Source organism: Lontra canadensis, unplaced genomic scaffold, assembly GCF_010015895.1.
Source record: "Lontra canadensis isolate GAN:19392208 unplaced genomic scaffold, GSC_riverotter_1.0 scaffold47, whole genome shotgun sequence".
In the NCBI taxonomy this organism is placed as follows: Eukaryota; Metazoa; Chordata; class Mammalia; order Carnivora; family Mustelidae; genus Lontra; species Lontra canadensis.
Window position 1 is genome coordinate 10,761,953 of NW_022631041.1, and position 12,877 is coordinate 10,774,829.

The following is a 12,877-nucleotide window of genomic DNA, read 5'->3' on the forward strand; positions in this document are numbered from 1 at the left end:
TTTCCCCATGAAAGAAACATTTTGCTGGTATTACATTTTAGGAAAAATCTAAAAATCCTTATGCTGAGTAACATTATGAGATGGTATTTTCTATTCAAGTCCTATAGAAGCTCAGAGGTCATGGGGGGAGGCCAACCCAGGAGGGAATTCTCTGAGAATCAGGCCGAGGGCCACCCTGCTGTGCACAGACCACCAGCTCAGCCTGGGCAATGAAACAAGGATCCCTATTTGTGTTCAACCCCAGGAGAGTAGTGCCTGTGCTGGGGAGAGGGACCGGAGGCGCCCCCACCACGGAAAGAAAGACGTTTGAGCCTGCTCGACCAATCAGGCACAGGCCCCAGAATTCTGTGTCTGAAATCTTGGAGACATTGTATAGATGAGAAAAATTGTGATTCCTCTGTCTAAGAAAAGGACCCCCAACCGTATGGGCCTGTGATGGTATTGGATCCGGAGGAACCTGGGCTGAGTCATCTACAGCTAAAATGACTTAGTTGCCCGACTCGAGGCGCCAAAAGGATGAAGCAATGGTTCAGGCTGCTTATTCCCAAGTGAATGAGAAATAGGGTCTACCCGAGGTAAGGATCTTCATGAGGATGTCACTGACCCAAAACTAGCCTGTGCTCACGACAGACAGAAATGAGACAGCAGAGGGGACAGGGCAGGTGGCAACAGCTCTCAGAAAGCCAGGAGCGCCCTGACAAGGGTGACAAGGGTGGGAGGGCAGGCCTGGCACCCTCCACTCCTCTACTTTGCTTACCCTGGCCTTGCACCTGCCCTGTTCTGGCCCTCGGATGAGGAGGAGGAGGTCTGTGCTTTCAGGAAGGGCCCACAGGTGTTGAGCCAGGGGATCCTAAGTGTGGGGACAGACCCTTCTCCGGGAGGGGCGCTCAAGCATGCAGAGAGATGACCGGGTGGCCTGGGGAGGCTCAGGCGATGGACCGAGGGCAGGGCCCCGGGGCCTAGTGGCCTTCCCTCTCTCCACAGCTTCAGGGAGCACTGAGAACAGTCTTGCTCTGTATCGGGTTTTCTCCAGAAGCTAACATGGCCTGGAGGAATTCGCAGCAGTGGCCTGGGGCCTGCAGAGGAGGTGGGTTGGCTGGACAGCTCGCAGTCACGCTCCGCCATCGGACTCCTCCCCAGGAGTCGGGAGGGTGACACATTCTGCTTTCTGCCCATCCGATGGGTGAGAAATGCTACAGCCCTTCTTGTGGTTATTTTGACTTTCATTTCCCGGATTGCGAGGGAACATGGGGATCGCTTTGTGTTTACTGGCCAGGCAATTTTCCTCTTCTTCCCTCCGCGGCCCACACTGCTCCCCTGAGGGCTTCTTCTTACTGAGGCTGGTCACCTCCGCAGAGTCTCATGCCAAGTCTCGCCTGTATGCTGCAGCTGTCTGGGCCTAGCCCAGTCCTTTAGCTTTGTTTATGGTGTTCTGCAAACGTTTTAGCTTTCGTGTGGTCAAAATTGTGGGCTTTTCCATCATCATTTGTGCCCTTTGAATGTTGTTTAAGAAGTCCTCCCTATCCTGAAATTGGAAATATGTTTTCCTGTATTTCCTCTAAAGTGGCAACGTTTTGTGTTTTACAATCAGGTCTCAAATCATGATCTGGAATGTGTTCTGCTGGATGGTATGAGAAAGGATCTAAGCTTATCATAGTTCAGGTCATAAACTCAGAGTCAGACCACCCGCCACCTACTAGCTGTGGAAACCTAAACAAATCGTTTAATCTCTCTGTGCCTCAGTTCCCTCATCTGGGTAATGGGGATAGAAATCACATCTATGTCATGGGGTATGAGGAGAATTCAATTAACCCATGCATGAAAAGTGCTTAGAGCAGCCCTTGGCACCTACAAATTGCTCAGTGGATGGCCGTTACTATTTTGAGCACAAACTTTAATGAGGATAGGATTCCTGGAAGTGATGACGGCTAAGTCTAGCACCCAGGAGAAACTGAAACAGTGTCAGGGAGCTACAGAGACGAGGGAAACAACACTCTCGGTCCTCAACAGGAATGGGTATGCCCACAGCAGACACCGAAGCAAAGAGGGGAAGCAGTTGTCATTGCTGTGTGGGGTCAGCTTTTTAAATCTAATTTAAAACAATTGTGCATTTGAGACAATTGTAGTTTATTAAATAATATCTATGCATCACTCCTCTGAGTTCCATCTGAGATGTGATCTTAACTACAGGGATCAAGGCAACAAAGACTGTTAAGAACATTCCAGTTTCATTTCACACTCTGCTCCAGGCTGAGAGCACCAGCACCAACGGAACATTTCTGCCCCTGAGCAGGTAGAGGCAAGACTAGAAGCGAAGGGCTATGGTCACCTTATGGTAATGTGGTAAATGTTAGCCTAGGGCAGGGTTTCTCAACCTTGGCGCTACTGACGTTTGGGGCTGGAAAATTCTTTGGGGTGCAGGGACCATCCTGGCTCCTGGAGGATGTTTGGCCCGTTCTCTGGTCTCCAGACTCACCAGCACCCAGGAGCACAACCCATCATCACATTATGACAACCACAGATGTTCCCAACATTGTCAAGTGTCCCCATGAGAGCAAAAGGGCTCCTGACTGAGAACCACTGGACTAGGAGGTCCGTCAAAGAGGGAACTCCCACTCTGTGAAGAGGCAGAGGAGGCTTCCTGGAGGAAAAAAAAACGCTCAGCTGATTTGAGACAACAGGCTAGTGTGTGTTATCTGGGACATTCCAGGTGGCAGGAAAGTCTAGGTGTAGGCTCAGAGGCACAGGGAAGCCTGGCAAGATCCAGAAGGCTGGTGCTCAGCCTTGAAGTGAACAGCTCAGCTCAGGAAAAACTTCAAAAACTTTTCGAGAAGGCTTTTAATTTTAAAAAGTAGAATTAAATGGGGTGCCTGGGTGGCTTAGTCAGTTAATCATCTGCCTTCAGCTCAGGTCATGATCTCAGGATCCTGGGATCAAGCCCCACATCGGGCCCCCTGCTCAGTGGGGAGCCTGCTTCTCCCTCTCTCTCTGCTGTTCCCCCTGCTCATGCTCTCTTTCCCTCTCTCAAATAAATAAAATCCTTAAACAATAAAATATAATTAAATTATATTAACTGAATTATTAATGAATATGTTCTTTCACCCAGGCTTTTCTCTTTTTTTTTTTTTAAGATTTTATTTATTTATTTGACAGGCAGAGATCACAAGTAGGCAGAGGCAGGCAGAGACAGAGAGGGGGAAGCAGGCTCCCTGCTGAGCAGAGAGCCCGACGTGGGGCTCTATCCCAGGACCCCAAGATCACGACCCGAGCCGAAGGCAGCGGCTTAATCCACTGAGCCACCCAGGTGCCCCACTTGTTTATTTATTTATTTTTTAAGCAAAATAATTTTCATTTCTGGGTCATAATGAAGCTACCAGGTTGGGAAAACGGATGGTCTCAGATGGTCTCAAAAATGACATCACAAATATAATGTCTGCCTGGGCCCTCGCAAACTTCCTTTATTCCTTCTCCATCCCAGGCTGCTGACTTCACTGCCCTGCTGTTTACTGCCTGGTTTGCTAACCTGGGTTCAGATGCGTCTGTGTTTGGTCCTGGAGACATTCTCTGCTTAGAGAACAAGATCATATTTCTATAACCAAAATAAGCTGGCATTCTGGAAAATCTTCCTAAAACTGCTGTGACACATAGCTTCTATGGATGACCAGTGACTTCGGAGAGCCTGCCTCTTCTGGACTCTGTGGTTCTCTCACAAAAGCCCTGAGGGAGATATGAGATGGTCTCCCCCTCTCCCCATGACAAGAAAGATTATGAATCAAAAGGCGTGAGGTTTATGAAAACCAGGTAGAGGAACCCAGGCTAAAGACCAAGAATGAGTGGGGATACATGTGGTAAACTAAGGCAGCTTCTCCTGGGCTAATGCTCGTGGGTGGTAAGTGGTCACATCTGAGCCCTTGTGACGTCCCGTATTTAGAAACCTGGGCTCTAGTGCTCAGCCTGGTTTTCTCTACACAGCATCTTCGCTGGCCTCTGGCCAAAGGGCTGGAGAGGCTTTTCTTGGACTTTGCAAATACCTCACCCTTTACAGTGGGCTGAATTGTGCCCGCAAAAAGATACGCTCAAGTCCTAACCTCCAGTATCTGTGAGTGTGAATGGGGCCTGCGCGAATGTAATCAAGGAAGGTTGTTACTCTGGGTTAGGCTGGGCCCTAAACCCAGTGTTGGTCAGAGAAAGGAGAGGGAGGGTTGGATGCAGAGACACAAAGGAGCCACAGGGAAGGCCGGAGGACGAGGAGATTGGAGTGTCACAGCCATGAGCCAAGGACCACCACTGGGAGCTAGGAAGCGGCGAGGGAGTGTGGCCTTTCGGCCTTGCCAATACAGTGAGACTTCCAGCCTCTAGAACTGTGAGAACAAACTTGTTTTGTTAAGCCGCCCAGTTTGTGGTCATTTGTAATGGCAGCTCTAGGAAGTGAACAGAGTCCTCAATCCCCAAACCGCCTTCCTCTCAGAGATCTTAGCTGTGGCCACCATTTCCCCAGCTAAGCCTGCTTCTCCAGAATGGGAGGATGGGCAGACGAGCTCTCAGGCGGGTGAGTCCGTGGGCCTGAGGGTTGGCTGGTGGGCCAAAGAGCCGCTGTCCTCCCATGACACAGCATCACCTGGGCCCGCACACCTAGGACAGACCTGAAGATCAGGGCACTCTACCGGGAGGCCCAGCACATTATTTCCCATAAGCACATGCTGGGAGAAAAGGCCACAGATGTGTGTCTTTGGTTTGTTTTCAGAGAATGAGTAGTAGATAGTTATCAACATAATTACGAAACAACATTTATGATAAAGTTAAAAATACATTTACTGCCACCTGCTGAGGTAGCAGAATTTGCGAGGTTGGTTTTCCACTGGCGTGAGGCAGTCTCCTGTGGGCCAAATGTGAACAGACCAGTCAGGCCAGGGGCCTGTGGCTAACCTCTGCTGGTCTCTCCGTGACCATTCCAAGGATATCCCAGTTATTTCCTATAAGGCCAAATGAGTGGTTATGTAGCCAGGACAGTATGACTTTTACACATTTTCACTGTGATGCCCGTTCCACATTCTGGCTTCTACATCACCTCCTCCGGGAAGCCTGCTTTGATGCGAATCTGGATTGGGGACTATTGTTGAAGGAACCATACACAATGCCATCTAAGGGATTTGGTTCCAATCCCCAATGATGATCCTATCCACAGCTTCTCAATGATCCCAACACACCACTCCCTTCTCGGGAACAAGTTCTAATTTTCCACTGCCTGGAAAATCAAAGCCTAGCTTCTCAGTCTTGCACTCAGCACACTCCCATCCTGGTTTCCTCCTCCCTTTCCATGCCCAGGAAACTCCACCATCCTCTGCCTCAGCCACACCGTCACATTGCTGTCCCCTCCATGGCGTGCCTCTGCTCTCAAGCTTTCTGGCCCAGAACCCGAAGTTCTCTCTGCCAGACCAAACTGCTTTTGGAGGAAACAAAACAAAACTTTCCTCTTTTGCAGAAGCCAGTGGTCACTGTGGTCTGGTTCTAGATTCACGACAACAAAGCAGCACCTTTCTAAATTCTCTTTTTGTCTACTGTTTCCTTGTACAAAGTAGGTTACCCTATCTGCAGTCCCCTGTGCGTCTCGGGCTTCCTAGTGCCCAAGGCAAAATAAATAATAGTCATACAGCCTTTTTTTTAAAGATTTAATTAATTTTTTTTTAAATTTTTTAAATTTATTTTCAGCGTAACAGTATTCATTGTTTTTGCACCACACCCAGTGCTCCATGCAATCTGTGCCCTCTCCAATACCCACCACCTGGTTCCCCCATAATTTATTTATTTGACAGAGAAGAGAGAGAGACAACACAAGCAGGGGGAGTGGGAGGGGGAGAAGCAGGCCTCCCACTGAGCAGGGAGCCCAATTCGGGACTCGATCCCAGGACCCTGAGATCATGACCCCAGCTGAAGGCAGACGCTTAATGACTGAGCCACCCAGGTGTCCCAGTCCATACAGCCTTTTACCTGTACAGGAGACATCTCTCAAAAGCCCTGCCCCATCTGCCCATTCGATGCACAAGGCATAGAGAGAAGGCAAACGCAAAATTAAACCTAATGGGCAGTCCCTGGGTGGGGTAACATAGGGTAAGAATGAAGATTGTTCCAGTCACAATAACTGAGATTACTTGCTTTAAAAAAAGACAGTTTTGAAAATTAAGGGGATCTCCGTATTCTATCACTTAACAACAGGAAGCACAAGCTTCTCTAAAATTTCCCATCAAAACAGTTTCATAGCGACAGCCACTGAAAGGTAAGACTTCTGTGATTTCGATTTTACTGTCTATTATGCATTCTTTGTGACTCAGTGAGGTGGGGAAGAAATGTCAAACTTGAGATTGAACATTTTTTATGATGCATGGAAAACATAGTTAGGAAAACTATCTTTCAGTAATTAAAAAACAACCAAGTTATTTAAAGACACTTGTGAAAGTAGCAGCTTATTTACGTTTCTTTCTTTTGCTGTGACTCCTTAGGGCTTCTCTACTTTTAACTTTTGCTAGTTCTGATCAAAACCTTTGAAAATTCAACAGGTAAAACAGATTGACCTGAAACTTCCCAGCAAAGTTATAATGAGTGAGCAATTGTAGCCTTAAAATAACCTTTAAAAAAATAACCTTTTTTTGTTGTTGTTAATAAAAAACAATTTGATTACTCTATCTTGTTCTTTTTTTCCTGGTTTTAGCAAAAGCAACTAAGACGTGTTACTGGAGCCTGGTTCTGAGTTCAGAGAAAATGTCAAGAAGCAAAACAGAATAAACAGGAAATATAGTCACCTCCCCCCACCCCCACCATAACAGCCCCCTGTAAAACACCCTCATGCCAGATCAATCATACCAGTCATACTTTAAATACACCAATGAGATTGGAAGACAGGGATTTCCTCAAGACCCAAAAATATATTAACAAAATGGTAAGTGAACCACCAGCGTTCATGCAGAGCTTGGAGGGGGGGGTGGGCGGGTGGCGAAATAGTAAAGGCCTCAGACCACAGGGATGAGATATGTCCATGAATACCAGGATTTGGGCCCTAAGGGAATTGGGAACCTAAAGCCAGGGACTAGAAGGGATCACTGCTGGAGAAAGTCTAGGCTAGAAAAGAACATGTGCAGGCATCTTCCCAGCCCTGCAATGAGGGAGACAGGAATAGACCTTAAAACAGACTGTTTTCCCTGATATTTTGTTAACTCTCACCATGGTCTACACTATGCATGCCCATGGAAACTATAAGCCAAGAAATCAAAGTGGCTCCAGGTTATGTGATTTGCCTAAAAGGTAAATATAAATCCTCTTTGGAGAAAAGCATTCTCAATTTAGATACCTTAGGAGTACCAAATTACATATTCCCGATTAAAAAAAAAAAATGAAAACACACAAGAAATCACTATGTACAAGAGCTAACAGAAAAAAAAAATTAAGGATTTAAATTCTCAAGAAATATAAGATATTGGAATTGTCAAAAACACAATATAAAGTAACCATGAATGGAAATAAGTAATTAAAGAAAAAAGGAAATAAAAAATAACCATGAGAACTTGAAAAAGAAGCAAACAGACTTCTAAAAATGAATCACTGAAATTAAAAATTCAGTGAATGGAAAAAAAAGGAAAAAAATTCAGTGGATGGGTTAAATAGCAGATCTGGCTTATATGAAGAAATAATGGGTGTCCTGGAAAACAGACATGAAGAAATTATTCAGAATGAGCCATATGGAAAACATGAAAGTGAAGATACAAAGAACAGAAGAAGGAGACATTAAAAAAAAATGACTGGAATTGTGAAGGGAAGAATAGAATGAACAGGGGAGAGACAATATTTGAAGAGAAAATGGCAGAGAAGCTTCCAGAATAATGAAAAATCTGAAGCCATCAGGCGTAATATACAATAAGGCATTGTAATCATGAGACAAATGATATGCCAAGAAAGCTAACTTAAATAAATCTGTATCTAGACATATCATGGTGAAACTCTGGCACACCAAAGACAAAGAAAACCCTTAAAATAGCAGCCAGAGACTTTTCAACAAATGGTGCTCCAGCAAGTGGATAAACTCAAACTGGATCACAAACTTAAATGTAAAACTCTGAAACTTTTAGAAAAAAAAGTAGGAGAAAACCTCAGGATCTAGGGCTAGATAAAGAGTTCTTATTCTTGACACCAAAAGCACAGTGTGTAAAAGAAAAAAAAACTGATACACTAAACTTAAATAAAATTAAAATCTTTTTGTCTGCAAAGACCCTGTAAGAGGATGAAAAGACAAGCTGCACGCTGGGTGAAAACATTTGCAAACAGGGGTTGCCTGGGTGGCTCAGTGGGTTAAAGCCTCTGCCTTCTGCTCAGGTCATGGTCCCAGGGTCCTGGGATCAAGCCCCACATCGGGCTCTCTGCTCAGCAGGAAGCCTGCCTCCCTCTCTCTCTATCTGCCTTTCTGCCTACTTGTGATCTCTGTCAAATAAATAAATAAAATATTTAAAAGAAAAAAAAATTTGCAAACAACATAGCCAACAAAGACCTAATAACTAGAATACGTAAAAACTCTCAAGAGCACCTGGGTGGTTCCATTGTTTAAGTGTCTGCCTTTAGCTCAGGTCATAATCCAGGGCCCTGGGAGGGCCTGTCAGTCTCCCTCCTCCACAGTGAGTCTATTTCTCCCTCTTCCTCTGCCCCTCCACCTGTTTGTGCTTACTCTCTCTCAATTAAATAAATAAAATCTTTAAAAAAAAAAGAACTCTCAAAACTGAGAACTAAAAAAGAAAAAAAAAAAAAACGCCAATTATAAATAGGCAGAAGACACAAAGGAAGAGACATTTCACCAGGAGACAAAGATGGGAAAATGAGTACATGAAAATCAGGGTAACAGAATTAAAATCAGGGTAACAGAATTAAAACCACAATTAGATACCACTACACATCTCTCAGAATGGCTAAAATAAAACATAACAAAAATGCCAACTACTGACAAGGATGTGGAGAACCTGGGTCACTCAAGGATTGCAGGTTGGAATGTAAAATTTATGACCACTCTGGAAAAGAGTTCAGTCGTTTCTTAAAAATCTAAATAGGCAATTATCCTATGACCCAACCCCTGCATTCCTAGGCTTTTACCCAAGAAATATAAAGACTTATGTTTAAAAAAAAAAAATCAACAGCAGCTTTATCGTAGCCAGAAATCGTGAACAACCTTGATGTCCTTCCATGGGTGAATGACTAACCTGTGGTACATCCATACCAGAGAATATTACTCAACCATAAAAATGGCTGAAATATCAATACATTGAACAATAGAAAAATCTCCAAAGAATTACACTGAGTAGTATAAAAAAGCCAACCCCAAAAGTCTACATATTATGTAATTCCACTTATATGAAATTCTTGAAATGACCAAATTATCGGAATGGAGAACAGGATAAGGGTTGCTAGAGGTTAAGGATGGAATAGGAGGTAAGGAAGTATGTATGCCTATAAAAGTGCAACAGGGAACTCCTTGTGGCGATGGGCTTGTGTTGTATCTTTACTGCATTAGTGTCAATATTCTGGTTGTGACATTGTACTATTACTTTACAAAATGTTACCATTCAGAGAAACTGGATAAAGGGTACCATAAAATCACTCTGCTTATTTCTTATAATTACATGTGTATCTATAATTATCTTCAAAATGAGAAGTTTAATTAATGACAATAAAGCAGACAGAAAGAAAAGATACATTACCTCTGAAAGAATGACATTTGGAATGGCAATAAATTTCTCCACAGCAATAGTAAGTCAGAAATTAGGATCTTAGGGGGCGCCTGCGTGGCTGAGTGGGTTAAGCCTCTGCCTTCAGCTCAGGTCATGATCTCAGGGTCCTGGGATCAAGCCCTGCATCAGGCTCTCTGCTCAGTGGGGAGCCTGCTTCCCCCCCTCTCTCTGCCTGCCTCTCTGCCTACTTGTGATTTCTCTCTCTGTCAAATAAATAAATAAAATATTTTTAAAAACATTAGGATCTTAGAGCACTGGGGAAAAAATTACTGTCTCCTTAGAACTGGGTATATTAAAAAATCAACTTTAAAGAGCAAGGGGGAATTAAAAGCACTTTTGATAAAAACAAAGGGTTTAGCCAACGACATGTTTCAGAAAGCAGGAAAATTTTCCCAGGTGGGAGGTCTGAGATGCAAGAAGACAGGTAAGTAAAGAAACTGATTTAACACATGGACAAATCCTAACAATTACCTGTATAAAAACAATAATAACCATAGGGTCTAATTTGCAAGGTGAAAAATCACAAGCTAAGACTAAAATACTGGAAGATTGTAGTGCAAAAGTTGGAAGAGGGGCAATTTAAACTTTAAATTCCCAAGATTATAAAAAAAAAATTGTCAAGATCTTCAATTAGATCTTCAATTAGAGAGAAAGATGAAGATACTAAAATTACATTTGAAATGTAGATGGTAAAATTCAAATGCAATTCCCCTAATCAAAAAAGATTCGGGGTGGGGGGGGGAGTGTGGAGAGGAGTGATTTTTTTTTTAAATGTCTTAAATTAGAAAAATTAGTGGGGAGGGCACCTGGGTGGCTCAGTGGGTTAAGCCTCTGCCTTCAGCTCAGGTCATGATCCCAGGGTACTGGGATCGAGCCCCACGTCGGGCTCTCTGCTCAGCGGAGAGCCTGCTTCTCCCTCTCCTGCTCCCCCTACTTGTGTTCCCTCTCTGTGTCTCTCAAATAAATAGAATCTTAAAAAAAAAAAAAAAGAAGAAGAAGGAAAGAAAGAAAGATCAGTGGGGACGGGTGCCTGTGTGGCTCAGATGATTAAACATCCAACTTGATTTAGGCTCAGGTTGTGATGAGATCCAGCCTCAAGTTGAGCCCCATGCTCAGCTGGGAGTCTGCTTGAGAGTCTCTCTCCTTCTACCCCTGCCCTGCCCCCACCACTCACGTGCTCTAAATAAAAAAACTAACAGATAAATTTAAAAATTTTTTAAAAAGGAAAATGGGAGAACAGAACTAAAAAGGCACAGAATAAGGTGGTAGGAATAAATCCAAATACATCAGTAAACAATTAAGATTAAACCCATCAATTAAAATTAAAATTACGTTAAAAATTTTTCTGGCTATTATGTTGTTTCAGAGCCACACTAAAACATAAGGTGTAAAATAAAAGCAAGGATAGGAAAAAAAAATCTACCTGATATATTGAAAACTTCAATGAAAAAAGCAAATTCCCAGGAAAGAAAAGTAATAACAAAAATAATTAAACACTTGGGGCGCCTGGGTGGCTCAGTGGGTTAAAGCCTCTGCCTTTGGCTCGGGTCATGATCCCAGGGTCCTGGAATCGAGCCCCGCATCGGGCTCTCTGCTCGGCGGCGAGCCTGCTTCCCTTCCTCTCTCTCTGCCTGCCTCTCTGCCTACTTGTGATCTCTATCAAATAAATAATAATAAATAAAAAATCTTAAAAAAAATAATTAAACACTTAAGAAACAGAAGGGTTAGTAATTCTATAACCATTGAAATCTAATAGGTAAGAAATTTTCTCAGAAAGGAAATACAAAGTTCAGACAATGTCATAGGCAAGTTCTAACCAATTTTCAAGGAACGGATTTTTTAAATCTTTTTCTTCTCTTTGAAGAGAACAGACAAAAACGAGAGAGAGAAAACATTCACTAACTGATTCTATAACCTGGACATCAAAACCAGAAAAGAGCAACAGAAAAAAAGGAAAATTATAGGCCAACTTCATCACTGTACTAGTGTACACTGTACTAGCAACCACTAAAAGAATACCACTACAACTAAGTATATACATATTTTTTTTAAGATTTTATTTATTTATTTGGGAGAGAGAGCAAGCATGAGAGGGCAGTGTCAGAAGGAGAAGCAGACTCCTTACTGACCGGGGATTCTGATGCAGGGCTCCATCCTGGGACTCCAGGATCATGACCTGAGCCGAAGGCAGCCACTTAACTGACTGAGCCACCCAGGTGCCCCAAGTATGTATATATATATTTTTTTTCCCTAAAAAAATAATTTTAAAAATAGGAATGGGGAAAGAAAAGAAAAAACAACAACAACAACAATGTATTTGCAAATAACATTATTGTCCCCATAGGAGACCCCAAAAACACTAGAGACCAATTCTAAATATAAGAATTTGGTTAAAATGGCTGGATATAAGAGCAGTGATCAAAAACATTAACTTGTGTGCTCACTTCAGTAGCACATATACTGGAATTGGACCAGAGATTAGCATGAACCCTGCACAAAAATGACATGAAAATTAGCAAAGTGTTCTGTATTTTCATTTTTGCAATGTGTCTGTAAATCTCAGATCATCTCAAAATAAAAAGTTGAAAGAAAAGTGTGACCTCATAGGTCAGGAAACAAAATCACACGTTTAAAAGATACTATTTAGGGGCATCTGGGTGGCTTGGTCAAGTCAGTGTCTGCCTTTGGTTCAGGTCATGATCTCAGGGTCCTGGGATCCAGCTCCCTGCTTGGCGGGGAGCCTGCTGCTCCTGCTTGTGCTCTGTCAAATAAATAAATAAATAGTCTTAAAAAAAAAAAAAACTATTTATAATAGAACAGAATAGAATAGAATCTTATTCATAAAAGGTATAAAAACTAGGGTAAATTCAACAAAAGAAGAGCAAAAACTTCATAAGGAAAATTCTAAAAGGTTCAAGAACAAACTAGAGCTATGTTATTTTTATGAAAAGAAAATTTAATATTATGATTTTTTTTCCATGAAAGTTCCTGTTGTTTTAATGCAAATGCAATTAAAATCCCAACAGGGGGCGCCTGGGTGGCTCAGTGGGTTAAAGCCTCTGCCTTCAGCTCAGGTCATGATCCCAGGGACCTGGGATCAAGCCCCACATCAGGCT

General features: G+C 43.0%; 1 pseudogene; it reads left to right on the forward strand.

Annotated features, from left to right (window-relative positions):
- The first annotated feature begins 12,197 nt into the window (after nucleotides 1-12,197).
- LOC116876824 lies at nucleotides 12,198-12,296 on the forward strand (annotated as a pseudogene).
- The last annotated feature ends 581 nt before the right edge of the window (nucleotides 12,297-12,877 follow it).